Genomic DNA, 25,453 nt, shown 5'->3' with positions numbered 1-25,453 from the left:
GTTTTCCCTATTATTAATGCTCTGTATTATTGTGATAACTGTTATAATTGATGAAGCAATATTATAATTACACTAATAACTGATGTCCTTGGTTTACATTAGGATTCACTGTGTAGTATGGGCTTTTAAGAGTTTTTTTATTTTAATAACATATAAACATGTATGACACTGGAAGGAAAGATAGAGGATAAAAACTGGGACTGTATTACTTAGCAAAATATAGAATGGGCAATGATGGTGATTAAATGTACACATATAAGAGCATTTTTATATGAGGGAGAACAAATGAATATCACCATTGAACGGTGTTAACATTAAGATGGTATATGGAAAAAAATACAATGAATGCAAACTAAGGTCTATATTTAACAATAACTGTAATATTATTTCATTAAGTGTAATAAAGGCAATATACCAATGCTAGAGAGGGATATAAGGGGTGGGTATAGAATTCTTGTTGTTGTTCTTTTTCTTTTTGTTCCCATCTTCTTTTTTGATGGAAAAAATGGAAATGTTCTAATATAGACCGTGGTGGTGCGAACATAAATATGTGATTATACTGGGAGCCATTGACTGTAACTTCAGATGGATTGTATGGTGTGTGTATAAAACTGTTTAAAAATAAACAGAAAAAAATAAACAGAAAGATACAAGTGCTGGAGAAGATATGGAGAGAGAGATGTACTTGTTCACTGTTGCTAGGGAAGTAGAATGGTGCAATCTCTCTGGAAGGCAGTGTGGTGGTTCTACAGGGGGCTAAGTATGGGGTTGTCGTATGACCCTGCAATTCATTATTAGATATATACCTGGTAGATCTGAAAGGAAGGACATGAATGGACATTTGCAGTCTTGTGTTTATGGCAGCATTATTCATGATTTGCAATGGATGGAGGTGGCCTAAGACCATACCAACTGATGAACCGAAGAACAAACTGTGGCATATACATATGGTGGAACATTGAGCCACTGCAGGAAGGTATGAAGTCATGAGGCATGCACCTAGGTGAATGAACATTGAGGACATTATGTTGAATGAAATAAGCCAAAAATGAAAGGACAAATATTGTACAGTCTCACTAATATAAACTAACTATATTGAGCAAACTTTGAGAATTGAATTTGATTGCATAGTTAATCTGGATATAGAAAGTGGGCAGAAATTGGGAAATCAATGATTAAGGAGTACGGAATGCTCAATAAAGCTTACTGTAAGGGTTATTAGCTTGTAAACACTTATAGTAATCACATCTACTCCTGACTTTCAACTGTTACTTCTAAAGTCTGAGATGTTGTACTCTTTGGGTATAACCTGGTAGTTCCTTGGAACTTTGGGTATCTGTGTGACACTCTGAAAGCCAGCATTATGCCATACTAGCAACTATTAAAGAAGCTGAAAAAGAAACTTCAATTAGAGATATGAATGAAACAGGCCTGGTTAGGACTAAGGTAAATCAGAATACATAATAAAAGGTGATATTGTCTGTATTTTGAAACTTCAACTTCTCTGTGAGACCAATGGAAGAGACCTTTGTTTGGTCCTAAATTTAAACTTTCTGTAGCATACTATCTAATTTAAGTGGTGTCAGTTTATTTAAACAACATAATTACATGGAACCTAAAATAGGGAATGAGAACTTGAAATCCTGTACAAGTTAATGTAGTACCCAATACATTCCAGAGTATTTGGGGCAGAAAATTTAAAAAGTGTTTGCAAAGTACCCTTAAGGGACTGGAGAAAAAATGTGTCGTATTAAACTTCCCCACCTGGTGAATTCCTGATATTCTCTCAAGCATTAGGGACTCCCAATTTAATAAGCCAAGTCCTTAATCTTGAGGCTTGCCCTTATGAAATTTATTTCTTTAATGGTGAAGCTAAGCCTACCTATAATTATGCCTAAGAGTCATCCTCAGAGAACACTTTTTGTTGCTCAGATGTGGCCTCTCTCTCTAAGCTAACTCTGCAAATCAATTCAATACCACCATCCTTACACAAGACATGATTCCCAGGGGTGCATCTCTGACAACATGGGACCTAATTCCCAGGGATGAGCTGGACCTGGCAACATGGGATTGAGAATGCCTTCTTGACCAAATGGGGAAAAGAAATGAAATAAAGTTTCAGTGGCTACAAGATTTCAAATAGAGTCAAGAGTTCATTCTGGAAGTTACTCTTAAGCAAGCTTCAGCCAGATATTGCAAAGTGCTAAAGTATGCCAATCCCCAATCAACGACATTCCTGACAACCCTAAAGAATACCCTAGACTCTATTTAAGAGTCTATGAAAATATTTCTTAGTAAGTAGACTTAAGTCCTCCAGATTGCTCCAGATAAGCCCTGAAAACTAGAAGTACCAGTCTCTCCAAGAACATCAACCAGTTTTATTCCTCTACCTCAAAAGGTCAACACCACTTTCCAGCATGAAGAAGTTAAAATGGTCATTGCTCAGAAATTCCTGAAGATTGATAGACTGATCAAATGAGAGGGACAAATTGGTACTGAGAAGTTAGGATTTAACAAATGATTATAAGTACTGACTCATTATACATATACGTCTTTTTCATTTCTAGTGTATAAGAATAGCTAAAAAGAAATACCTGGAATTGTTGTACTGTAATCCAGTAGTATTTGTCTTTGATAATGACACATATAAGTATATAGGTTTCATCTGTGGTATGTGAATATAGTTCAATAAAATTGCATTAAAAATAATATATATATATACCCTGAAATTTCCCCTATTAACAAAACTCAATGTTAATTACATTTACATTGCTGTATGCTTTTTTATATTTAAGAAAATTCAGAAAAAAAGAAAACAAATGGTAAAGTGCAAACAAATTGCTTTGCTGGAAGTTATAAATGTACAGCCTCTGATAGCCAAACTTTAAAAATGGCTCCCAGTGGCTCCACCTCCTTTGAGGTACTTACTCTCACGTAGAGTTCCCTCACCTTGAGAGTGAGGTGGAAATATTCACTTAATTGTAAGGAACAGAACATGACAGAAATGATGGGATATCCTTCTGTGATAGGATACAAAAGCCTGTTGTCCATCTTGTCAGCACTCTCTCTTGCTAGTACTTTCTTTCTGGTCCTCTCACCATCTTTCTGGTTTGTTGTAAGATGCTCTGCTGGAAAGTTCACATGACAAGGAACCGAGGGAAGCCTCCAGCGAACAGCTTGTGAGAAATTGAGACCTTAGTCCAACCACCCATGAGAAACTGCATCCTGCCAATGGCATCTACTAGGATCCTTGCTAGTTGAGCCTTGAAATAACTAGACTTCTAATAGATCCAAAGCCAGAGTTGTCAGTCAAGCCACACCTGGGTTTTTGACCCACAGAAACTGTAGGATCATAAATGTGTATTATTTTAAATGGCTAAATTTGAGGTCCTATGTTACACAGCCATAGATTACTAAGACATGGCACTTTTAGTCATTGGTAGATTTAAGAGAACTATCAAATCAGCAATGAATAAATACTTTAAAGTAGATCAGCTATTATTTCATTGCTGTATTTTTTTTTATGCCATTCTTAAGAGATGATGGTCATCTGTAACAGTTGTAGCAACAAAAATAGGCTTTGGGGAATAATAAACCCAAGTATATTAAGTTGAGACAATGATTCAGTCTGAAAAAGAACATATTTAAGAGTTGGACTGTAAACTACAGCTTTTCATTTTACTTAATACCTATAGCTATATAATAAAAGTGTGGCAGCACATATAGATTTATTATTATTATGCATTGTTAATATGTTTCATGATCTCAATATCCACTAAATTCAGAGAAGTTATGTTATACCCTGTCAAGAGTTTGAGGAACAGACTTAGTCTTAGGTTTAATTATATTGAACGAGAAAACTTCACTCCAAGAGTCTTTAACTTACTCTATGGCAGGTTAAATATACTTTTCAGTTATTTAAAGTTAGCCAAAGAATATGCTTTAAGGAGAATTTAATATGAATATTGAGTAAACATATTAACGACATATACTGTGAGTAGCCTGGCTCATCTCCCGTTATACCCAATGGCAAGATATAAAGATTAATTTCTTCTAATGATATTGAAATTTACTATAACTCATTGAGATATTCTTATTATATATATAAATCCCTCAAACAATAAGATCTTGTATACTTTAAAAATAGAATGTTATTCTTGATACAACTGGGTAGCACCCATTAACAGTAGAAAACGGGACAAATAACTAGTTATTTTTCATACTTATTTTTTCAAAAGTCTTTCATGAGACATTTGTTCAATTGAGCTTCATTCTCCTACATTAGTCCTTCTAGTAACAATCTCCAAGATTTAAAAGCCTTCTTTATGTTATAGCCTATAGTTAATCTAGACACCTGCTACTGCCACTTGTTAACAATATGATCTTAGGGAAGTTTCCTCATACTTCTGAACTTTTAATTTCCTTATCTCTAAATGGGGTCATAAACTTTAGCACATGGAGTTTTATTTTTTAATGATCTGCAAAGTAATAAAAATGGGATTTATCAAGTCAAATCTTAATTTAAAAGTGTGGAAGTATTAGTGCTGTATTACAAAGAGTGTCATACTACAATGGAATAATGATTGGTATATGAATATTTGCTCCCTCCTGAATTTATATACTCTATCTTTGAGAGAAGAAGAGAGATTATTACACTCAGTCTTATTAGAGTTAGTAGCAGAATGATCATTGTAAAATTTGTTTTCTAATATATTACTAGAATACATTACAAAAATTCATCTCATTCTAATAAAACTAGTAGCATCAGGAACGTAGGTCTATATCCCCTACATATGAAGAGTAAGTGATCCAAATATGCTGAATTAAAATGCAGCTTGTGTTCCTCCAATTCATATCTTTAAGTTCAATCTCAAAAGAAATTACTTGAAATAGAAATGTCTGCAGTTTTCTTATGGAGGTCATTAAACCCTTAGCCCTAGGTTAACTCTCCATATACCCATGAGAGATGTTTTCTGTGCATTTTATCACTGTTTCACTAGAGATAAAAAGACCAGGTAAGCATATTCAAACATGATTTTTCTTGAGTGCATAAGGAAGCGAGAGCTCTGAGACCCTGGTATTCTGCTTCTTAGATCACTGAGAATACTTATATATAGTCAAAAACTGAATTTCTTATGAGTAGCAACTAAGTAAAAATGACTACCATATGAATGAGTCAGAGGTCAGTCACTTTTTGGCACTGTGGACTCATTTGGAATATTAAATCCATGACTTACTGCAGATAGTTCAGGATAACCAGGGCCTTCCAGACTGTCCACTTAGTCTTTTAAAATAATATTTTTCTAAACAATTACATCCTTTGTGATGTCAGCTGGAGTGCCATGAAAATTAAAAGACATTTTAGGTAAGGTATTTTTTCCAAAATCTTGTTTTTATTTTTAAATATATGTACAAGGGTCTTACAGTTAGAATTGCCAGAGTAAAGCCTTTCTACCAGTTCTCCTCTCTGAAACTAAAAAGTGCTTGAAGCTTATATTAACATTTTTGGGAGAAACAAAAACAATATACATGAGAATTAGCTCACTTGATTGCTGGGGCTAGCAAATCTGAAATCTATAGAGTGAAATGGCAGATTGAAAACTCAAGCAGGATTTTTTCTTCTCTGGGAAACCTCATTTTGGTTTTTTGAGGTCTACACACATTATCAAGCATGATTTTGTTGCCTAAATTCAACTGATTGTTGACATTAATCAGATCTACAAAATGCATTCAGGACAACATTTAGATTAATGCTTCATCAAATAACAGGAACTACAGCCTGCCCACATTAACACATAAAATCACAAATCTCAAATAAGGATTTTCCATTTTTGATGAAGCACGAGAAGCCAACTCAGCTGCAAACATAACCCATAAAAAGTTGCCAGGGACAGTGCTAGCTAGATTGATTTTGGCATGATACTTAGACCATCTCTCTATATACATGTATCTATGCATATCTATATATGTTAATATACATACAAGACCACCAATCTAAAATGTCTGTAATCTAAATAGTTGATAACTGATCACCTATTTAAGATGAGAAGTTTCAGGACCTAAAATAAGTTATGGAAAAATATGTAATCCCTATTCCACACTGTGGACTGGCAGAGATAGTGAGGTTGAATAAGGAAGCAGCAAATATTCACAAGAACAAGGTTGCAAGTGTGAGGGAGTGAAGGAGGCAATCAGCACCACAAGAATGGAACATGAACCACTGAAGAGAAGTACATTAATACAAGATCATAAAAAATAAAAGCTTATGAGAAAATAACATATTAGTCCAAACATATTTCCTTATTCATTGAAATGCTCAGAGTACTGAATGGATGATGGTGTACACATATCTGCTCATAGTAGATGAGGTAAGAAAGTATTCTGGGAAATATTTCCTTCTCATCTCATTATTCAGTAAAGAGCTGATCCTGACAGAACAAACTTCAATAAAAAAATAAGTAAGAATTAGAATGAAATCTACAGCAAAACTAGATAAAGATATTACAACATAAGCAGAGGAAAAGAACACACACAAAAAATGAAGAGTATCTATTCAAAGAATCAGTAAGAACAAACAAAAACATTTCATATAAATGATATCAGAGAAATCTTTTAAAAACATCCCTCTCAATAAGGGAACCATTAAGAAGGCCATGAAAATGTTTAAATTAAGGCACCAATGAGAGGATACCTTCTCATAGGTAGGCACATGGTGACATTTGCTATCCTTCTCTCTGGGATTTTGGTTTTAAACAGCTCTCTCAGTTTCTGGCATCTCCTGGGATGTTTTCCTCCTGCATCTCCAAATGTCTGTTTATGTGCATTCTCCAAAATGTTTCTCTCTCTTAAAGGACTTCAGAAAGCTGATCAAGACCAACCCTGAATGGACAGTGTTACATCTCCATAGAAGGAACCTAATCTAAAGGTCCTACCCAACAATAGGCCTTCCTCCATCAGATTGGATTAGAAGAACATGACTTTTCTGAGGTGCATAACAGTTTTAAACCAGCATAGAGAATATGAAAATAAATTTCAAATAATAAGATAAAAAGGAATAAAAAGTAAGCTGGAAGAAGTAATAAAACAAAGGAAAGGAAAAATAAATAAAGATGTAAAGAAAAATCTTACAAACAGCAAGATTTATAACCGACACAGCCAAAAACCTAGACAAGGGCATAGAAAAAAGAAGTTGAGGAAACTGAGCAAGACAAAAGTGTATTCAAATATCAGTGACAGTAGGCATCTTTCAAATGCCTTGGCCTTGCATAGCACCCCCAATCGTGGTAGAACCCTGGTTCTAGGAGAACCTCAACCATGGCTGTGGATTTTGCAACATGGCATTTTGGAAACTCTGAGTTAAAGACTGTTATAATGGGATCAAAATCTAATTTCATACTATATCAAACAAGCAAACAAAGTAAAGCTTTTAATTTCCTACAGTTGATGTGGTCTTTCTCATGTGTTTCTCATGCTATTGGATAATGAAGAAAATTTAACTTAACCAATTTATCTTCTCACTGTCTGTTATGGGTTGAATTGGATCCTCCCAAAAACATGTGTTCAAGTCCTAACCTCCAGTATTCTGAATGTAAACTTATTTGTAAATAGGGTCATTGCAGGTAGAACTAGTTAAGATAAGGTCTTACTGGAGTACAGCAGTCCTCTAATCCAATATGATCAGTATTTTATAAGAAGGAGAGAATGCCATGTCACAATGTGTGGCAGAGATTGAAGTGCTGCAGCTGGAAACCACTGAATATCAAGGATTGTCATGAATTATAGGAAAACTACTAGAAGTTTGCAAGAAGCAAGGCAGGATTCTTGCTTGTTGATATCTTGATTTTGAAATTCTAGCCTCTGAAAATGTGGAACAATAAATTTCTGTTGTGTTGAGTCATGAAGTTTGTACTTATTTATTATGGCACCTCTAGAAAACTAAGACACTGTCTCCTCTGTTGAACATAAGTTTCTCTCAGTTTTACACTGTTCCTTTCAGGTAAATGCTGAATAAATGCTGATGGTTCATTGTGTTGCTTTCTTCAATTTGTGTCTTTCTTAAGATTCTCTCTTACTATCAGGAGGAGCTTACCATGTTTTCATGGTGTTGGAACAGAGTACTTCATATTCACATAAGGTTCCTTTTGCTGCTGAGTCCTTACAATTCTCTTCAGTGATGGTGACTTCCTTCTTACAGCTCATTCTCAGGCAGTGACACTCACAGTCCAAGTGTGGGGTGCTCAAACTTCTGGGAAGGATCAATCTTAGAAGCTGGAAATAAAGGCCTTGCCTGTGTTCCTACACATTAAAGGACTCACTCTGGTCTTCTTCTAATTGTGCCTTTCCCCTGGATTGATAAGTCCTTGGAGATAAGGAGGTATTCCACCCTGTAGCCATTAAACTTGCCTCCTAAAACACACTACATATATATGTTGGACTCCACTTCTGTGATGCACAAGAGTACAACATAGAAAACATACACAATCCTAGGTTGAGGGATGTTTAAGGGGAGTGTGGTTAGGAGGATTGCACAGAGTTTGGATAGGTAAGGAAAGGAGCCCTCAAACATTCTATGAAGCCACTTGTAGATTGTGAAAGGGCCAGGTATTGAACAGAAGAGAAAAGGGTTGAATGCAGTATGGAGCTCACCCCTCCAACATTATCATGGTCTTATCATAACTCCAAAGAGTCCTACAACTTGAAATTTAAACATATGATTCCTGGTTTTGGTGAAGATTGGGAATATAATATATTTCATTTAATGATCTATTAGCATTATTTATATTTATATATTATTATAACCTTTAAATATTTAGCATATAGTATGTGAATATTCATTTGTATCTGCGTCCTTCAAAAAGGTTCTGAACAACAATACCTCATTTATTTATGTTTTCTTGTCAACCTAGCTAACTTGGCTTCTCCTTCTAGTATTTTACTCGGGGAATTGAGAGGTATACATGTGGCCTTCCTCCATTCCATTCTTTTTCACACATTCTCTCGAGGCTGGGCTCTCTATTATCTCTACATGACATCATGAGTTATTCAGGCAACAGCAAAGGTCTCTGACCTTATCTAATAGAAATGATTTTTATATGATATGGAGACCACTGTTTTCCAATTACTCAAAAAAGTCAGCTGTGAAACATGGCTAAAAACATGACCTGATTGTTCTAGGTAGAACTCTCTATTCCTGAGGCTATTAACCTTATAGCTAAATTTGGGAGGTGTAAGTCTAAAGGCATACAAAATTATTGAATACCTCCAAAATGAAAAAAATATATTAACATCACCAAAATATGTTCTGACCTTAATAAACTTTTTAAAAGGGCAACTTTGCATGCCAAGTTTGGTAATGTTAGTTGTACTCATTATAACTCAAAATCTAGCTAGCCTCCCAACAAAATGTTATGATTTTGAAAGTGTTGCCTAAATAAATAATTGAGAAATGCCATTTTAGGTTGCTCTAGAAGCAAAAGCATCCTAAGGCTATGTGTACCACAGCAATAAAATGTGTAGATGACAGCAAAACTTGACTAGCTGTAGCAAAAAGTAAATCAGAGTTACTCCAAAGGTTCTACATGTCAACAGAAGAAATTACCTAACAAAGATTTAACTAATGATGGGAAAGAAAGTGAGAAGGAGAATCCAAAGCTACTGTGGGTTGTTCTCTCTTTTTCTTTCATTTTTTTTCAAATAATACTAGGAAAGAAAACAGGAGAGAGAAGAAAGGAAGTAAAGTAGAGGTTAGGGGAAGAAGGTCATTTGCATATGTAAATTTTCCAAAATCTTGACGTTTTGAGAGTAAATGATATTTATGTCAAGTTTCAAAATCTAGACATGTCTAACAGCCTGGTGAGGCAGAACTAGAATGAGTTTGCTTGAGAGGGTTTATATGCCCCCTTGGGTAGCTCTCTTCCTAAGGGAAAAGAGGATCAAATGCATAGGTGAAGTCCAATCACAGTGCTGGAGATGTAGATGGTTATTCTGTACTGACATTACAAATGAGAACCTTATGTGCTGTTGCAAAGTAACCCACTGGGCCACTGAAAGAAGGTTAGGTGTTTGGCAAAGAGACCCATGAAGAGCCAAAAGGAGAATCAGCATCTTTTCAGTTGTGCACAAACACGTCTTTTCAACTTCTAGACAAGATGGGCTTCAGTCTGCTTCCTGAGAGAGGCTGGATGAGGGTGGTGATCATTTATTCTGTTGCTCACCATTAGCTAACTCCACCTCCCCACCCCACCTTCTGGTGAGAACTTCTTTGCTGACAGGCACAACTCTTGGCATTGCTGGTCTACTAGAATGATATTGGTCTTTGGAGCCTTCAGCAGGGCAGAGCTATGCATACTGTGTTCTCTGGAAAACTCCTGCATGGTTTTCTGGGAAGCCAAATATAAACAGCTTAGCACATTTTTAAAAACTGGTATCTGTATAATTTATTTAAAGAAACTCACAATGAGATTTTTCTAAGTACAATAATCTTAGTGTTAATGATGATCTCTGTTTATATCATTACTAGAATATATTCTCTTATGAAAAATATTTTCCTTATGAAGAGAAAAAGTTAAAATCATTTTATACTTTATACTGTATTGCTTCTTTGTCATTATTTCAGTGTTACCATTTACCAGATTTATGAATTCTCTTTCCTAAAACACAGCACTTAAAGATTAAGGCAAATGCCAAAGTATTCTTAAATATTTGATTATCATTTTAAGATAAATAAAAGAAAAATAAGATGTGATGTCTGAAGATTAGTAAAAGTATACTGCCAATATTTTAGAATTTTGACATCTGTTCATGTTCTGTTTCAGATCTATTTTTATCTGGTCTTTGGAAACAGATGACATATATTTCTAATGTGCAATTATTTAAAGCATAGTTTAACAAGCAAGGGAATTAGTCAGGCTCATATATCTACTTTTCTCTATACTGGCCCTTAAATATTTTAGTACTCATTAGCATCTTTAGGGAGGTATAAGGCAGGAAAACAAAAAAAGGAAACTCAATATCAATCCCTGCCCTTTTTTAAAAAAAGAAAAATCTGAATAAGGAGATGAAACTGAAAGCAAAGCTGATTTGCTAATATCCAAGGATTTAATCATCTAGATTTTGGGTTTTCCAAATCCCATCCAATGCATTCATGAACATCTCATACTGCCATCCAAAGTAATGTCCTACATTTAATTTTTTTGACATATTGTTTTACCTCTATTATATGCTGGAAGAAACCAGATGCTCCATGCATTCTCTCCCTGAAACATCTTAACATCTCTGTAAAACAGAAGGGGTGAAATAATATTTTGATAATAGTTATAAATCTATTTCTTTATCCTCTTGCATTTTGCCTTATCTCTCTTCCTTATTCAGACAGATGGTTTGCTGTGAGCTTCTTCGCCTCAGAGGAGGAATCTGGCCATGTGAATTGTAGAAAACCTTTCTTTTGTTCCAATTCCTCAGCCTTGTGGCAAAAATGTTCCTGAGCTTAGACTTTGTAGCATAAGTTCAAGAGCATGAAAAGAGAAAGAATCATTTCCCCTCTTGCCCTGACACTTTCTCCTTACTCTTGAGATGAGCAAAACGAGGAAGGGATGCCCCATGGTCTGGCATTGTCCTAGAAAAGTGGCAATCCCAAGAAAAGAGTAGATCTGGTTCAAGATTTCTCGACCTGGGTGATTTTGACATTTTGGATTAAATAATTCTTTGCGGGGCAGGAAGGTGTCCTGTGCATTGTAGGCTGTTTAGCGGGATCTCTGACTTCTATACACTAGATGTCAATATGATCGGCTCACACTCTTAATTGTGACAACCGAAAATGTATTCAAAGGGAGAGGAGCAAAATAGCCCTAGTAAGAACCACAGATCTGGAGATATGACCAGACAGATAGGAAATGGACAGCCTCAATACAAGCTTCCTATGTCCACACTGCTGGGCTTTTGAGTCTGGTTCATTTTCCCTTAAGAATTATCGAAGGCTGATTTAGGTTTACAACTTCTCAAGTAAAGCAAACTGCTAATGGGGCTAGTTCTGTGTTCAACGTGCCTCTGTTTTTTCATCCTGGCCAGAAAAGCTTTAGCTTTCTCTTAAGACTGACCAACAATGTCTTTCGAAGCAAGTGTAACCAAAAGTTAGATTCCTGAGGAGGATATACATTTTTAAAGAGAACTGGTACACTTTGCCATATCAAACTCCAGAAACTTTAACACCTAAAATTTTAACTGAGTTTTTTTTTTAATGTTGCCTCAATATTGATTGTTGAATCCAATATTTTACCTGGTTTTGATTAGTTAATGTAAGCACCCTTACAGCAAAAAAATATTTTATATGGTTGAAAATAAAAGCCATTATATAAAATGGCTGCATAAAAATGACGATAAAAACAGATAAGTATTTGTATGGGGGAAATGAGAAAACAACTATGTGCTAGGAACTACAATTTAGCATTACCTACTTAAGTTTCCAGGCAGGTAGGAAAACATAAAAGAAAAATGAGGCATCACCAAATTATCATCTCATATTCAGAACAATACATGATTTATTCTTATGATGATTCATGAAGGCTAATAGCAGAAATGGATTTAGGTGTTTTCCTTCTTCATCTCCACAGGTCTCTGGCTGCGTGGGCTCCAGTGGCTTTTGTGGCTCTCAAGCTTTGTCCACAAATAGTTCCCTCTTGAAGGGCTCCAATAAGCAACCTCAAATTGAATGGGTGGATACACATCTCCATGGAAACTATCTAATCAAAAACCACCACCCACAATTGGGTGGGTCACATCTCCATGGGAACAATCAAAAAGCTCCCAGCCAGCAATACTGAATAATGATTAAAGGACATGGCTTTTCTGGGGTACATCACAGATTCAAACCAGCACAGCAGGTGATTAAAAATACTTCTGTTAACTTAATGAAATGATTAAACTTTTAAAAATGTACTTGCCATCAAGTGGCCCTTCATCTATTAAAATGGAAGAAATTATCAGCTAACTTAAAGAGCTAATGTGAGGAGCAAAGGAGATAATGTATTTTTTGTTTTTTAAGCCCTCAAGTGCCATGCCGAATTCGTTGATATTATTAATGCTATTACTTTAAGCAGCTGGATTCAACAACAACGACAATGAAAGTACTAGAGCTAAACACTTTGCAACTAACTATGCTCTGTTTTTTGTCCTTCAAATTCTCCTCCTGGCACCCTGAAGGGATCCAGCTATCCACTTTTATGTTATATTGCCTCTGCTCCTGAACATGGACAAAGAAAATCAAACAACTCAGTCAATGAGTAGCAACATATATCCTGTTTTCTAACCATACCTAGTATATAAAACAGGATAAGTTAGGTTAAGTTGAGTAATCAACAACCTTAAAATCTCAGTAACTTAAAGAAAGATGTTCTTCCTTACACTACATATTCAATGGCGGGAGACTGAGGCTTCTCTTCTATGTCAAACTTGAGACTCAGAATAACAGAGAAGCCACTATTTGGAACATTCGTTAGCTGTTGTGACAGAAGTAGAAGAGCTCTGGAGGACTTTCCATCGGCAATCAAATCTTCCTTCCATAAGTGATACATGGCTTCTCCATTGAAAATTCACATACTAGAAGTAAGTACATGAGGATAGAAAGTGGAAGTCTACCACAGGATCAGAAAGGGAAAGAGCTGGAAATATGTGATGAACACTGATGGCCACACTTAGACACCCAGGTATTCCCAGAAGTCTTATTTGTCCCCGAGGCTTTCCTCTTTTGCTTTTATTTACTGCCACAACCATTTAAAAAACTGCTCTTCAAACTTCCACCCTCTTAGCCATTGCCTCATCTCTAAAGATGTCCTCTCCACCTTCATGGAGAAATGAAAGTCATCAGCCCCCACTAGGTGGTAACCTCTCTGGGGGAAAGGATCACACCTGTCTGGCTCACAGTTAAATCCTTTTTGCCTGGCATGGCGTTAACTATAGTAATTGTGAAATTCTTATTGAAGGTTCTTCATAATTAAATACATTTCTTCCTGTTAACATTAAATTCCTCTTTTAGACATCTGTGGTAGGCTGAAAAATAGCTCCCCAAAAGATAGCCACATCCTAATCTCTGAAGCTTGTGAATGTTACTTTGTATGGAACCAAAAGAAGAAAAAAAAGTGTCTTTGTGAATGTGATTAAATTAAGGATCATGAGAGGGGACATTATTCTGGATTATCCACATTGGCCGTTAATGCAATCACTTGTATCCTTGTAAGAGAGAGGCAGAAGGAGAATTGATACACAGAGGGGAATGTGATATGAAGATAAAGCAAAGAGAAAGTTGAAAATGTTGGCCCCCCAAATTGGAGTGATCTGGTCAAGTTATACCAGGAGTCACCAGAAACTAGAAGAGGTAAAGAATAAATTATCCCCTAGAGCTTCTGAGGTAGCGTGGCCCTTTGATTTTTGGCCCAATGATACTCATCTCAAATTTCTGCTCTCCAGAAGTGTGAGAAAACAAATGCATGTTGTTTTAATCAACTTAGTGTGTGGAAATTTACTATTGCAGCCATGGGAAACTAATACACATCAAACTGACTTAGGATGATATGTTTTCTAGAATGCATTAGGCAAAATATACTTATATTTGAAAATGTTTGATATTAACATAGAATTTTAAAATTTAGCTGTTTTTTATCAACATGCATTTGCTACATTTTGAGAAGCCACAACTCTTGCAATATCATTTTTACTGCCTTGAAAAGAACCAGTTTATAAACCATCGAGTGGGGTTTTCAAAATATCTAAAATAAACTCTGCATTTGGTTCACCATCTTCCAAATTTAGATGGTTTAAAATATATTCATTATAATTGCTGTGGTTAGTGGAAGTAAAATTGCAGATGGTTAAATTTCAGTAGTTGTGCTGGCCTTGAGGCTTACCAAAATCATGGTTTGTTTATTGGGTTTGCTCCCATCTCTCTGTTTTTTCCTTCTCTTTTTACAAGTTAATAATTTTCTGTACTTATTTGTTTTCCCTCTGCATCAGTTCCCAATTTACTTTTCTTCAAAATACCAAAAATGTAATATCCCTTGTTTACATTTATTGGCATTTGTACAGTGAAACAGAAACCCAATCCTTTGCAAAATATAAGGAATGCATACAATTCTACAGAAGTCTTTTAGTTCTCTTTATAACTCAGTCTACAAATGTAGAAAATATATTTTACAGACATGAAAATAAATGAGGTTTTCATATTAAAATAAAAGAGTGCAAAGTCACCTGAAAACTAAAATATCTAAGTTCAATTTAGGTAACCATATAAAATGAATTAAGTAAAGAAATTAAACTTTTACAGTTTCCTTATCAGCATACTTGCTTAAATACTTAAACACTCATCTTAAAGTATATATACCTAAAATTTTCTATTAGCAGACAGTAATGTTTATCTTTTCGGCAAATTACTTACTTTATTCTTATAAAGAAAGTAGTTATATGTTCATTTATGTATTGCTCATTTAATTGCAGCAGTATATTATTTTTACAGTATAAAATTATACAACAGCTTTCTAGACATCTATCACTTTTTTTTTTTGGACTAATGCAGCACCCCTTTGTAATGATTGGGTACAATTGAAAGCTATGTCATAAATCAATAAAGAAGTAATTTAATACATGATATTTTGCTTGTTTTTAAGAGTTATAAACTTTTGGAATGGTTTTGCTCATACTCACAGAGCCATCAATGAACTGGGAAATTATAGCTCACTTGCCTGTTTGCGTCTGGTCCCAAAACCAGCAGCAGAGAGAGAATGCTTTTGTGTCTATTTTGATTGTGAATTCCTTGTGCCTTTCAAATACTAATCAGTGTTTATTTCACTTCTGGATCCTCCCTTCTCTTCCTCATCCTGCCCTTTACAGTCTTCCCTGACTATATAATGAGACACAGCTGATGCCATTTGTTTATTCCTATTAGGATATTTTTAACATCAGTCTTGTTTTCTGTTACATTGAGCATCACCCACTCACATTCGAATCTAAGCCCTATTTCTCTTAGACTGGCCCCTCAGGGAGACTCATGTATGCACAAAACACCCTTTGAAGTAAAAGGGAGCTTCTCTCTTCAATGGTCTTCATTGTAAGATGCCAAAAAAGAATAGGACCCTCCCAAACAATTGAATATAGGGCTGTGTCTTCTCTGGGTTTGACAGGACTCTCATTTCCCAGTTTCTTCTCAGAAACTAGAGTGGTGCCAGGTCCCCCATGGCTCTTCCTTAAATGTTAAATGAATGGATGAATGAAACCCAATGTGAAACTAAGGGAAAAAAACACACACACAAAGCTAAAAGCTAAGCACAAGCACTCACATTTTCCTCTTGTATCAAAAGCAGGCTGTTTCTGATCAAATTGGGAGGCAGTTAGCAAAAAGAAGTAATTGCAGATGGAACCGGTAAGTGATCCCAGAAGAGCAACTGACTTCAAACAAAAGGGATCCATCTCATTCTTACTGCTTCTGTATGTCACAAGAGAGCAAGCCTCCTCTTTTATTTGGCAATATATCTTATTTAATTCCCTGGAAATCTTTTATGTGCTATAAATCAACAAAAAGTTGTATCTTGAAAATGCTTGAGTGAACTTGGTAGCTAGTAAATAAAATGCTGAAAGATGGCACAGCTTATTTTGGCAAATGCTACTTGGATTTTTTCCACATTTTTGTGACCATGACATTGTAACACTTTTTGAGTGTCCAGGAAGCTAGAATTACTAAGAAATATGTTCCAGACATCAGAAATATTTTAAAAACTATTGAAAAAGTGCAAGGCTAAAAATATAAGATAGAATGGAAATACAGCAAGAAACAAAGGATAAAATAAGGAAACAAATACTATAATGAAGATATTACTTGAGGAAAGAAGGTTTTATTGATGCAAATTGAAAAGCATTGAAAGGAAAAAAAGAGCCTCATTTATGACATTCATCTGTATCTCTCAGTGCATGCACAGCAAAACCAAAATAATGTAGGCAACCAAATATTGGCATTGTCACAGGAAAGAGCATGATAAGCAAATTGGAAATGCTCATTATTTACCACAATAACAAGAAAAGTTAAAAAAAAAAAGATATTTTCAAAACAAAGGTAGCTAACCAATCTGAAAAGTGGAGGTGAAACCTGGAGATGGTGGTAAGCACATGTAACAAGAAAAAATAGCATTCAGTTTCTAGAATTCATCTTCTCTCTTCCAGTCTTTGTCACATTAACTGAGTGATGCTGTCTTGAGAGATACAGAGGCCTCTAAGAGCCTGCTACTTTGGTGGTTCATGGTAGGAAATCTCAGGCACTTCCTTCCCAGCATGAATAATATGATAGGATGGTAGATGCATCAATGGAAGAGAATTGTGAAACTGCTGACTGTTTCCCAGTGCAATTGCACTCTTCACTTCTTAGACCAACCAAGGACTAACTGAGAGAAGTAGTGAGTTTCTTCCCCCGGATAGTTGAACATGAGAATGAAAATACCCATAATGGAGAAAGTGAACCTATGATCTTTTCGGTTATAATAAAACTACTTTCTATTTCCTGAAGAGTATCTCATTCAACTCAATCTCATTCAAACGTATACACGTGCATACACACACACACACACACACACACACACACACACACACACTCTTACATGTTTGCCTATATCTACCCCAAGGGAGGATCCATATCTTTTGGGTGTAAACCCTCCTTGTTGCCATTTTTTGAAGAACACACTAATCTGGCACCACTCTACATTCATGCATTTAGCAATACTCCCCTTTAAATACCTCCTTATCCCATCAGACTCACTATTCATCAAATAAGCCAAACTGAGAAGCCTTTGCTAACTCAACTACCAACTCCTCCAGAGACACTTCTCTAATCCTCCCACCTGTGAGCTTCCTTAGGATTCAGCAACTTTTCCATAACTCTTTTTATGGCATTTATGAATTTTTAACTTCGACCAGAGATATTTACACGAGTGCTATCTTTTCTAATAATTCAAAAGCTTCTTGAAAGGGCCTACATGAATGATTCACCTTTATATGTAATTTATCAGAAAATGTTAACAAATAAATTAATGAAGAAATGCTTATTGTTGTCTCCACCGAATATTCATTGACATACCAATGCTTCAGTACTTGAAACTAGGTCCACTGCAGATGCAGCTGTCCTTAATCTGGCCTAGATTTCAGCACTTAATGAATTATACAAACAAGACCAGTGTTACATTTCATTAGTGGAAGAACTGACTCTTTTTACACGGAAATACCTAAATCTTTTGTGTGACCTACGAGAGGCTGCAATTCTAATACCATGTTTATCTCCCTCCTCATCTTTTAACAACCTCCCCATTGCTCTCTGACTTCTGCTTTCTATTTTATCCCCAAACATGCCATAGTGATCTTGACAAAGATATTGTGTTTGCTGAAAAATAGCCCCCACCTCACCTCCGTCTCCTGTTTTATCACCTTTACAGCTTTTACTTATCCTTCAGATAAAACTACGTCAGTAGAGCTTTCTCTGACCCCTCAGCCTCAGTTTCTTTTAAAACATACTTTTATATTGTTGTCTTCCTTTCCTTCAAATCATTTTTTATATATTAATTATATATTGTGTTGGTTTGCTAGAGCTGCCTAAATGCAATATAGCAGAAATGGAATGGCTTTTATAAAGGAAATTTATTATGTTACACGTTTATGTTCTACAGCCATGAAAATGTCCAAATTAAGGCACCAACAAGAGGTTACCTTCACTCAAGATAGGCCAATGTCTGTCACATGGGAATGCATGTGGCTGGTATCTACTAGTCCTTGTTCCCAGATCTGTTGCTTCTAGCTTCTGATGCCAGTGGTTTCCACTCTAAATATCTATAGTGCTTCACTTAGCTCCTCTGGGACAGAACTTTGGGTTCTGGGTTGCTTAGCCTGTAATGGGAAGGCACATGGTGATATCTGCTGGGCTCTGCCTATGTCTAGGCATCTGCTGTCTCTATTGGTGCTCCAAGCATCTCCAAACATCTGTGTCTCTGTCGTATATTAGTTTGCTGATGCTGCTGGAAAGCAATGTACCAGAAGTGGAATGGCCTTTAAAAAGGGAACTTAATAAGCTATAAGTTTACAGTTCTAAGGCTTAGAAAATGTCCAAATTATGGCACCAATAAGAGGTTGCCTTCACACAAGAAAGCTTGATGCTGTCTAGAACACCTCTGTCAGCTGCGAAGGCACATAGTGATATCTGCTTGCTTTCTCTCCCAGCTTCTTTAAATGGCTTCCCTGGGGCTGTTTTCTTTCTGCATCTCCAAAGGTTTCTTACTCTGTGTGCTCTGTTGGTACAGAAACTTTTTCCAAAATGTTTCCCTCTTAAAGGACTCAAGTAAGTGATCCCACCTTGTATGGGTAGAGACACATCTCCATGGAAACCATCTATTCAAAATGTCCCACCCACAATTAGGTGAGTCACATCTCCATGGAAATAACTTAATCAAAGAGCTCCCACACAACAACTTTGATTGAGGATTAAAGAACATGGCTTTTCTGGCATCCACAACAGTTTCACACCAACACAGCTCTGAAACAACTGTTCTCCAAGCGTCCACACCTGAGGTTTCTCCAAAATGTTTCCCCTTTTAAAGGACTCTAGTAAACCAATTAAGGCCTAGGTTGAATGGGTGGAGTCACATCTCCAGCTAAGCAAAAGGCCACACCCATGTCTGGCCATGTTACAGCTCCATGGGAGTAATCTAACCAAAAGGTCACACCTATATCTGGGTGTGTCACACCCCCATGGAAACAATCCAATCAAAGCTTCCCACCACAAAAAATAGGTCTGGTCCCTGATTAGATCAGATTAAAACATGGCTTTTGGGGGGTGTATAATAGTTTCAAACTGGCACATATACTCATTAAATTTTTATTTGCTGAATATCTAATATCCCACTACACCACGGGCTTCTAAAGGACAAGGACCATTGATAGATTTGGCTATTACTCTACCACTAACACCCTGCAGAATATCTGTCAGCCAACTGGAACTCAATAGATGATTTTTGGAAGAATGCATGAATGAATAAACACTTTGTTCCATATTTACTGACTGTCCCTCTAGGAATGAAACTTTTCATAATCATGAGTTTTGGTTTTTTAGATCTATCTAGTTTTAAATTCATGCTTTTCCACTTACCAGCTTTGTTAACTTGGAAAACCATTCTATTTATCATCCCCAATTGGCCCAATGGAAAAACGTGAACGATAATGTCTGCCTCATAGGGTTGATATGTACACAGAGGTTCCTGATATTTATTAAGCATAGTAGGTGCTCATAATGTCAATTTCTTTTTCCTTTCCACAGTGAATTTCTTTGTGTGTTCTTTGTGAATATGGTTTATTTAATTCTGTATATTCAATTACCAGCATTGAAAAAGAAGATCTTTAAGTACACAGATTTCCTAGACAAAATACCTTGTATTTGTATGCTTTCAGTTATTCAATAGAGGAGTAGGAGTGGACTGGACTTTGCAGGTAATGATATGATAATGAGTTTATATTTTATTTCCAAGTACAATGGGAAGATACTGAAATATTTGCTTAAGAGATGCAAGGAAGAGTTCTACCAGTAGGTAGAGAGAGCTCAAAGCAATTATTGCAACAGTCTTTTAACATGATGTAGAACGAAAGTAAACCAGTATTGTTCCTTATATTGTTATCCTTCTAAACAAAACAAGTTTTCTTAGAAATAGATTATCATTTACCCCGTTTGCCACGTGCCTTTCCAGTTGCAAGAGAAACCTTGAACTTCATAGGCTTTCTTGAGTGAAGGTAACCTCTTGTTGGTGCCTTAATTTGGACATTTTTATAGGCTTGCTTTAACTGGGATATTTAAATGGTGGAACTATTGTAAGATTTTTGTTTTTGTTTATTTTGTTTTTATTTTTCCTGTTACCTAGTTTGTTTTGATTTTTCTTGTTATCAGGAGATGCGTATAATCTCATTTTAAGTTTAGTACTATGATTGAAATACTTGATAAATTTACATGAATTGCTGTTAGAAAATGGAAGAAAACATTATTATAAATATACTCATATAGAAGGAACTATTTTTAATGTTTTCAGAATAAAGACCAAGCAAGTAATTTAATTACCAGTAGTACTAGGAACACATTATTTTCCCTTAAATAGTACTGAAAAACAACCTACTAAATTCACTGTGTTGTGCCAGTTTGAAAGGATTTATGTACCCTGGAAAGCCACACTTTAATCCTAATCCAACTTTATGGAGGCAGCAGTTTCTTTTAATTCCTGTTCAGTAGTATAGGTTGGAATTTGATTAGATTGTGTCCACAGAGATGTGACTCACCTAGTTGTGGGTATTAACCTTGATTGGATGGAGCTATGACTCCATCCATTCCAGGTGGGTCTTTGATTGCTTTGAAGAGTCCTTTAAAAGAGAAAGCATTTTGGAAAAAGCTTGAGATCCATGAGACATGAGAGAGCCCATGCAGCCAGAGAACTTTGGAGAAGGAAAAAGTCCCTGGGGCAGTTTCATGAAACAAGAAGCCTGGAGGAAAGATAGCAGACGTTGCCCCCATTTGCCACGTGCCTTTCCAGTTGCGAGAGAAACCTTGAACTTCATAGGCTTTCTTGAGTGAAGGTAACCTCTTGTTGGTGCCTTAATTTGGACATTTTTATAGGCTTGCTTTAACTGGGACATTTTCAAAGTCTTAGAACTGTAAACTAGCAACTTATTAAGTTTCTGTTTTTAAAAGTCATTCCATTTCCAGTATATTGTATTCTGGCAGCTAGTGAACTAAAACAGGTGTAAACATGACCTTATTTAATATGCTTTTCTCGCAAGAGTTTCACCCATATTAGAATGTATTCTAGTAGCCCTCTGAAGATAGAGAGGTAGCAATGCTAGTTTTAACAGTCATTTCACAATAAACATAGATTTTTTTTCTTTGGGGTTTTAAATAAGGAATACACTTCAAACAATTATAACTAATTCATTTAATAATATGTTCATTATTTTCTGTACCTGATAGTCTTGTCCTGTTTCATTTTGTGATGAATTAGTTTCACCTTTTGAGTGAAAGAAAAAGTTGAGAATAAAACATCAAAATCCTTTATCCTTTATCAAGGGAATGCTTTGATTCTTCAAGAGCTGTGGACTTTTTGAACCCAAGTCTTCTTTTTTTTGAGAGTTACACAAAATGTGGTAATGTTTTCTGACTTTTTTTCTAAGAATAGAGAATTTTCTGTGTGTGCTGCATAAAAGTCCTCAAAATTTTGAGCACTCAAATAATTCCCCTTCTTATTTTTTTTCACTTTTTTCTATTAATTAAAAAAAATTAACAAACAAAACATTAAGATATCATTCCATTCTACATATACAATCAGTAATTCTTAATATCATCACATAGTTGCATATTCATCATTTCTTAGAACATTTGCATCGATTTAGAAAAAAAATAAAAAGACAACAGAAAAAGAAATAAAATGATAATAGAGAATAAAAAGATTATACATACATACCTGCTACCCCTCACTTTCATTTACCACTAGCATTTCAAACTAAATTTATTTTAACATTTGTTCCCCCTATTATTTATTTTTATTCCATATGTTCTACTCTTCTGTTGATATAGTAGCTAAAAGGAGCATCAGACACAAGGTTTTCTACATTCACAGAGTCTCATTGTGAAAGCTATATCATTGTTCAATCATCATCAAGAAACATGGCTACTGGAACACAGCTCTACATTTTCAGGCAGTTCCCTCCAGCCTCTCCACTACATCTTGAACAACAAGGTGATATCTACTTAATGCACAAGAATAACCTCCAGGATAACCTCTCAACTCTGTAATCTCTCAGCCATTGACACTTAGTCTCATTTCACTCTTTCCCTTTTGGTCGACAAGGTTCTCTCAATCCCTTGATGTTAATTCTCAGCTCATTCTAGGGTTTTTCTCAGTCCCTTGATGCTGAGTCTCAGCTCATTCCAGGATTTCTGTCCCACGTTGCCAGGAAGGTCCACACCCCTGGGAGCCATGCCCCATGCAGAGAGAGGGAGGGTGGTGAGACTGCTTGTCCTGTTGACTGGAGAGAGAGGCCACATCTGAGCAACAAAAGAGGCTCTCTTGGGGGTGACTCTTAGGCCTAAATTTTAAGTAGGCTTGACCTATCCTTTGTGGGGTTAAGTTTCATATGAACAAACCCCAAGACTTGGGGCTCAGCCTATAACTTTGGTTGTCCACACTGCTTGTGAGAATATCCAGAATTCTGCTTGGGGAAGTTGAATTTCCCCCCGCTCTCACCATTCCCCGAAGGAGGCTTGCAAATACTTTTCCAGTCACTGATCAAATCACTCTGGGATTCATCAGGGCATCACTCTGGACAAACCAACAAAATCCCATGTCCTACCTGAGATTCCAAGTACTTATGACATTCAATCAAACTATCTACATGAGTTATATTAGGAAATGCTCTAGTCAAAATATAAATTTTGTAACAAATAAACATTTTTTGCTTTAGTCTCACACATAAGGTGACATTTTAAAGTATTAATTATCATCTATTTTCAGCACCCTGCAATAATGACATTCCTTTGTTCTTCCTCATGCAAAAACATTTTTAAAATTTGTACATTGTACATTTCACTATTATTATACACTCTAGGCATTCCTAGATTATAGGAATTAAAGATCAAGATGTTAAAGATAAAGATCCCCTTCTTATTAAAGAGGGAATATATTTATGCACATATGCAAATGATAGGCTCTAAACCACTTAACCATTTGTTCAAAACTAGGCATTCCCTACTCATCAGGCTATATGTAAAATGACTACATTGGCTGTTGAAGCTAAGAAGCAAGGTACATATCTGTTATGTATCCTTTAGCCACCCTTAAAGTCAACTGGGAATGATTCCTTTTCTGCAAAATTTCATTTATTTCCCCTTGGCTCACATTTGCATGTGGACTGGAAGTGATTATTTATATTCAAGTACCTTTCCATTGAAATCAAATTTAAAAATAACTAATTTTCAAGGGAAGATTAAAATTACCAAATATATAAAGTAGAACCAAGCATCAAAGAATAAGATAATGTCTGTCTACAAGTATTTGAAGACGTTAACATCACAAATAATTATTTAACATAAAGTAGGATTTCAATAAAATTTATTCACATAATTTTGACAGACTCTAGACCATGAATAAGATGTCATGGAGCAGAACAACATTTGAAAGTGATGTTGTAAATTTTCCTCCCCTAGCTAGAAGCTAAGATACAATAGTAAAGTTCTTTTTGTAGACAGAAGACACTGAGAGAACTGGGCTCAATAAGTATTGATTAATGGTTATCCCTGATTTGGCAACAAAATATTCATTTCCCTTTTGATCAGAGATTCTGCTCAATATTGTTATTTTCAATAACTTACGAATTCTCTTGATAACCTTGCAAGGTAGAAGGGTATGTCAAATAAAGTAACCCTCTCTGGATTTTATGCATGATTTTTCTGTAAACCCACAACTTTTCTAGTAAAAATATAAATGCAAAAAAAAAAATGTTGTTGTTCTATGTATTTCTCCCAATGACAGGGTATACGATACCAATTTTTCCATCATACGTGGGAGAAGCCAATTCACACCAAAAGTTTTGGTCCTCTACCAACAATATATTTCTGTAAAAATATAGTCAGGAGTGGGACTTGGAACTTCTTCATTTCTGAGTACCTAATATACAAAGGAGCAATTACAGTCTTTTATGACTCTAAATGTCAAAACATTTAGTAATCTTTTTAACTTTTTTTCTGTACTTTTGACAAAAGCTGTACTTTAAGTATACAAAAATCCCTCCTGGTAATAACAAATGATTGATAAAATTTGAACAACCTCATTTTTTTTCACAATAATATGTGAGTTTATGTACTAATGCATAAATTAACATGCAGTCTTGCCGTGCATCTTAGAAACAACATGTCCATGAAGCGACTCTCTACAATTCTAGTAATCTTGTGGGAAAAAAAAGTATTCGTGGATGATTATTTTTAACTGGGGCCATTCTGGTATTCTCTGCTTCCTCTTCTAAGAGGTCACAAATTAAAGTTGAAACGTAAAGAAATTGTGTGGTTCTTCCTACTCTTCAATAAATATGAAGAACAAAAAGACATATTGCTTAAATAAAGCTTTCAAAAGCCCAACTTAGATACCCTGTGTCCCCTAAGGACCAACAGGGCAAGATCAAATGTGATATGAAACCTGTTTAGAAATTAATGTGCAATGAAAAGTGGAACTATTTTGCCTGTTGAGAAACTACCATCTATCCTTAATCCAATACAATGACTTAATTCCCACTAGAAAATTTTCTGCAGCTCTAATAGTTTCAGTTTTATCAAATATGAATAGAAAGAAGTAGGGAGCCCTGGAAGTATTTTGAACAAGTTATGTTAAAATTATTTTTTTTTCCAAAATTGAAG

The 25,453-nt window shown here is 35.6% G+C and overlaps 1 long non-coding RNA gene across 2 annotated transcripts in view; it reads right to left on the bottom strand.

Annotated features, from left to right (window-relative positions):
• Positions 1-11,223: 11,223 nt before the first annotated feature.
• Positions 11,224-25,453, bottom strand: part of LOC143647971 (uncharacterized) — an 85,723-nt gene continuing 71,493 nt past the window's right edge. For both annotated transcript variants that reach the window (XR_013158291.1, XR_013158290.1), the window contains one exon: positions 11,224-11,274. This is a non-coding gene — a long non-coding RNA (uncharacterized LOC143647971). The remainder of the gene's footprint in view (positions 11,275-25,453) is intronic.

This window comes from Tamandua tetradactyla, chromosome 10 (genome assembly GCF_023851605.1).
Source record: "Tamandua tetradactyla isolate mTamTet1 chromosome 10, mTamTet1.pri, whole genome shotgun sequence".
In the NCBI taxonomy this organism is placed as follows: domain Eukaryota; kingdom Metazoa; phylum Chordata; class Mammalia; order Pilosa; family Myrmecophagidae; genus Tamandua; species Tamandua tetradactyla.
The sequence above is the reverse complement of the archived record's forward strand: the minus strand, read 5'-3'. Positions and strand labels throughout refer to the sequence as shown.